Source organism: Suncus etruscus, chromosome 7, assembly GCF_024139225.1.
Source record: "Suncus etruscus isolate mSunEtr1 chromosome 7, mSunEtr1.pri.cur, whole genome shotgun sequence".
Lineage (NCBI taxonomy): Eukaryota > Metazoa > Chordata > Mammalia > Eulipotyphla > Soricidae > Suncus > Suncus etruscus.
Window position 1 is genome coordinate 80,599,868 of NC_064854.1, and position 5,712 is coordinate 80,605,579.

At 38.7% G+C, this 5,712-nt stretch overlaps 1 pseudogene; it reads left to right on the forward strand.

The window, feature by feature from the left end:
- Window positions 1-744: 744 nt before the first annotated feature.
- LOC126014344 (2-acylglycerol O-acyltransferase 1-like) lies at window positions 745-4,682 on the forward strand (annotated as a pseudogene).
- The last annotated feature ends 1,030 nt before the right edge of the window (window positions 4,683-5,712 follow it).

Consider the following 5,712-nt stretch of genomic DNA (forward strand, 5'->3'; position numbering starts at 1 on the left):
AAAAAATAAGTCAAATATGCTGAAAATAGGTGGAGCCCTTCCAGAGGATTTCAGCCTCAGTTTGAGAGAGGATGTGAAAAAGGCAATTGAAACACCACCACAATACAGAAAGAAATACCAAATTAAATATCCAGTGAGCACCACAGCAATAAAGACAAGCACCACACAACAGTCTCAGTTCTGAATCAACTCATGCAGAAGTGCAAAAAGAAAGAGAAAGATAAGATAAAATAAAATAATATTGGAGACATCAACTTCAATCTCTACAATAATATAAAAAAATTGATCAATCGATAAATAAATATGTGGAAAAATGATTTTGTGCTTTTTTTCCCCTTTTCCCCCTGCATAAGCACAGTAACTATAGGGGATATTACAAAGGGAATTCCCTTGGCCTAGGAGATACAGGGTTCTCCCCCGCAAAATGTACTGTCATGGGATTAACTGTAGACTCCTTGCATGATCATTTACTCTCCCCTCTGTGTTTTCATAGTGTATTGAAGACTTCTGCTTCGTCATGAATGGTAAAATCAGACCTCTGTGTCTAGAGATCTTGGTGACTGTGCAGCTCAAGGAATGGAGCTTATGATAAAGTCTTTTTTTTTTTTTTTTTTTTTTTTTGTGGTTCTAGCAGTTCTGCTTCTTCAGTGTCGTTTTATTCCATCTTCTGTAGTTGGTGGTCTTGGTCATTATGTTGCTTCTAGGATGGAGCCTGGGATAAAGTCTTTCATTAGTTTCCGGAAGATGCGTTCAATTGCAGTTGTCTCAGTCAGACCTCTGGAATTGGAGCTCTTGTCTGTTGAACAGATTGTAGACCAAAAGCCAGGCTATGCTGTTGTTGGTCCCTGAATGTGTACTGTCCCATCCTGGTTGTAACATCCAGTCATCTGTATACAGCAATCTTGACTTTTGCACAGATCAAAGGGTGACATGTTTTCTGATTTTGTTTTATCGTTGGCTAATAGGAAGGACAATTTGCTCTTAGATCAAGTTGTTCCCATTTCCTCATTGTCAGGTTATCAATTTAGCACTGGCACATGTAGATGTCAGAGCAGCATTATGCGTACCCTGGAGGGGATTGGGCTCCTGGAGCTGTTGTGGAGAACTCTGTCGTTTCTATGTCTGGTGTCCAGGAGTCAAGACTGGATGGTCGGTGTCTAGTTCCCTGGAGTCTAAGTTGTTTCCACATGACATACGTTCAGGATGGGAGATGTCCTTGTGTTGTAAACAAGTATGAGTTCTTATCCCTAGTAGATAAGAGCTAGTTTTTGCACATAAAATTTCCCCTTTGTTTAATATGTCTTTGCAGGAAGAAGTGATGCTACATTATATTGCTGGTGGATTTGGGGTTGGAGAGAGAAGAAAACAGACACCCGACAAAAACTAGGAATATATATGCTCACACATATCTAAAGAAAAAATGATTTAAAAAAATTAAATAAAAGAAGTAATTAAAGGGTTGAAATGGGGCCGGGAGAGATAGCATGGAGACAAGGCATCTGTCCTTCCTGCAGAAGGATGGTGGCTCAAATCCCAGCATCCCATATGGTCCCCCATGCCAACAGAGGCGATCTCCGAGCATAGAGCCAGGAGCAACCTCCAAGTGCCGCCAGGAGTGACCTAAAAGAAACAAAAACAAATCAAATCAAATAAAAAAAACTAAAACAAAACAAAACAAAAAAACAAACAAAAAAACGAACAAAAAACAGACAAGAATAAAAAATAAAAGAAAAAAGAAAAAAAAAACAAAGAAAAAGGGAGAAAGTGATACGGGAGATTACTCATCTGAGGAGTAACAGGATAAGAGGTAGTGTTATATAGGTCTATATTTATGATGAAGGTACAGGCCTCCCCATTGTCTTTTGAGATATCCTTGTGAAGTGTGGGGTCCAGGCAGGGAGGTCTTGGGTAGAGTTCTTGTAGTGGGGGTCCTTTGGAGCTAGTTCCGGTATCAAGCCACAGTCCACATTTGGGAGAGGTGATTAGGAGGGCCACACTGCATGGGTCAGTCTGGCTTTTGTTTGTATTTTCTTGCCGGGAAAGAGGTGAGAGTTTGGGTGGTGTCTCTTCACTTGTGTAGTGTGTACTGGTTTGTTGGGATAGGAGGTCGGTCTTGATGCCTAATGGATTAAGAACTGAGGGTGGAGAGTTATAATGTGGTGGGATTGAGGGATGAAGTATAGCCAGATTTCTGGGGGAGGGAGAGAGGATAGTATATGGGAAGGGTTATATTGGGTATAGGTATGGGTTCAATCACTAGTTATTTTGAGGAATATTGCTTCCAATGTTATAGGGAGTTATAAGAGGGTGTTATAGGGGTTCTTTCCCACCACCCAATTTGAGCCAACTCTAGTTGTTTTGTTTGTTTGTTTGTTTGTTTGTGTAGCATATGAAAAAGTTTCCATAAGATGATTCTTGGAATTGTATATAAAAGTGTTTCCTTAGGATTGTTCTGTGACTTTTGCCCCACCTAACCCTTCCAGGTGGGGCGCTGTGGAGTTGGCAATAAATAGCTTGAGGGACTGGAGTGAGGGGCCTTCTGTGAAAAAGCTGCTGGCTGCAGAAGGATTCTCTGGCTCTCCTTGCCCGATCTTTTAAACCCTATCGTTCTTGTCTGTGTGGATTATTATTTGCTGCGGATAAATATTACCAAGGTCTTCCCCCGAAAGGGGACAAGGGGATGGGAAGTAATTTCTCATTCTGGGGACTGTTCTTGGATTCACAAATACCCAGCAAAGTTAACAGCGAAGAAACCTTGCAGTTTGTTTTGTTGTTGATTTGTGCCAGTAACTGTGCTGTGATGTAATAGCTCATTGTTATTTTGATTTGCATTTTCTGATTATTAGTGATGTAGAGTAATTTTCATGTCTTTTGATCATTTCTACAACTTTGTACATCTTTGAGGATTTTCAGTTTATCACTTATATTCAATTATTTAATGGGGATAGATTTATTTTATACCAGTGGTTTATATATCTTTAATATTAACCCTTTGCCAGATGAGTTATGGGCAAATATTTTCTCCTACTCTGTCAGGTTTCTTTGAATTTTGGTCATTGCTTCTTTTGAGGTACAGAAGCCTAATTGAATGAAGCTTTATTTGTTTATATTTGCATCTATTTTCTTAGACAGTGGTGTAAATTAGTAAAATATACCACTGGATTCAAAATCATGTATATTTCTGCCTATGTTTTTCTGAGTAGGATTTGTGGATTTGGATCTGATAGCAAGGTTTTTAAGAGATATAATAATTTGACATTTATGTGGTATTAGAAACAGATCGAATTTCATACTTTTTTGCATGTGACTGACCAGTGGCTTTACTTTGATTGAAGTACCCTAGAGCAAGGAGTTAGAAGGTCTAATTGGGTCAGAAGCTGGACCATTTGGATGTACTTTAAGGAGTATTTTCCAATTCATCTCATCAAAACCTCGGATCAGGATCCCAGTCACAACTACATATTTGGATTTCACCCTCATGGAGTGCTCGTGGCTGGAGCCTCTGGTAATTTTTGTACAAATTATTCTGCCTTCCAGGAGCTGTTTCCTGGCTTCACTGCATATCTGTATGTGCTACCATTTTGGTTCCTGTGCCCTCTCTTCCGGGAATACTTGATGAGCAGTGGGCCAGTCTCAGTTTCCAAGAAAAGTGTATGTCACGTACTAAGGAAGAAGGTGGAAACATTTCAGTCATAGTTCTCGGAGGGGCAGAAGAATCATTAGATGCCCATCCTGAAAAATTTACTCAGTTCATCAGCCAACGAAAAGGATTTGTTAAAATTGCTTTGAACCATGATGCCTATTTGGTCCCAGTGTTTTCTTTTGGGGAAAATGAGCTGTTCAAACAAGTGAGCAACCCTGAAGGCTCTTGGCTTCGGACTGTGCAGTAGAAACTTCAGAAAATCATGGGGTTTGCTTTGCCTCTGTTTCATGCAAGAGGAATTTTTCAGTACAATTTTTGGCCTAATGCCCTATCAGAAACCTATCCACACTGTTGTGGGCCGTCCAATCCTTGTCCAGCAGACTCAGGATCCCAGTTCTGAGCAGGTCGAGGAGCTACATCAGACCTATCTGGAGGAGCTAAGCAAGTTGTTTGAAGAACACAAAGGGAATTACGGTATTCCTGAGCACGAAACTCTCATTTTTAAATAATAATACTTGAAGAAGAGAAAACTGAAACCGAAGATACAAGAATTATTTTAAAGAAGTGTGTCTTTTTTTCTCTTTGACACTGGACTCAGATTTTCGACTGAAAAAAAGTTATGCATGGCGACAGATATTGTTCATCTGCGAATAATGAATGGTTATCTATAGGATAAGGTTAGAGGTAAAGCTTTATATAATTTGGTTCTCATTTAGGTAGGTGAAATCATTTTATAGGTTAAGAAAAGGCTTAAAGATTAGAGAGATAATTCAGGAGTTATGGTGCTTGTCTTGCCTGTGGCCAACTTGGATTTAATATCCAGCACTGTATATGATTTCCCTTTGCAGGGCCAGGAGTAATTTCTGAGCATAGAGGCAGAAGAAAGCCCTAAGCACCATCGGGTATGACTTCCAAACTGTACAGAAACAACAAAGAAAGCTTTGTGCTTTCAAAAATGACAGATTCAAAAACTAATTAGAAGAAAGGGAGATAGAGCCCATTCCAAGCATGTGTGAAACCCTGAACGTGATACCATGCTTTCATTTCTCCATCCCCAGCACCACCAGCTGAGGTCCTGGTGGCTTCTAAAAAACAAACAAACAAACAAAAATCCATGTACTAAATATTATAGTAATTTAAGGCACTGTTTTCACCAAGTATAACAGCTGTTGTTTAGCACCACTAGAACATTTAAGAGATGGTATATAAAATAATTGGCCTTATAGAGTTAGAAGAACATTTTTTCTTCTTGAATAAGCATGTTCTAGTGAATAATGTTGCTTTTAAGATGTAGAGGATTTGATCCTTTAGGTACTATCAATCAGTGCATCTTTAACACAGATAGCATAGAATATGTTATATTGTTTTGAAATAAGATGAATCCACTATATAGAAACCAAAAAAAAAAGAAAGAAAAGAAAAGCAAGATGAGTAGGTATAGTAGAAATAAGTTAAAAAGGAAAAAATTTGTCATTGTATCGGAGTTGGAAGGTTTTCCAGTTTCTAGACACTTTATTACTGACAAAGGTGGGCCTTGCTAAATGAAGATTTCAGTGTTAAATAGTGGCTGGAGCATTTTAGGATACACAGATTTTGCATTTAGGGTACTAAGTAATGTGGTAGTTCAGAGTACTATTGGTGGCTACCCTATGTAGCATTGCCTATTGCATCTTAGGTATTGTGGTTCCTGTCTTAAGGAGAAATTGTCAGCATGGGTTTTATGTAACCTAGGTTGAGTTGAAGTAGAATAAGCAGAAGAAAGGGGAGAAGAAAAAGAAGTAGGGAGAGAGAGAGAGAGAGACAGACAGACAGACAGACAGACAGATGATATGGTGATTTGCAAAGATGTATTCGATGACTAGGACCTGTAACATAAGTTTGTGCTGTGCCATTGACTGTGTCAGTGGTCTGAATTATCATATAATTTAGATCCTACTAGAAGACATAAATAAAAAAAATGGGGAAATTATTTTATCGAAACATTATCATATTGAACACTGTATATGGTATCTAGTATGAATGAGTATCAAGGTTTAAGTTTAGTATGTCCATTCTTTGTTTCCAAGAAG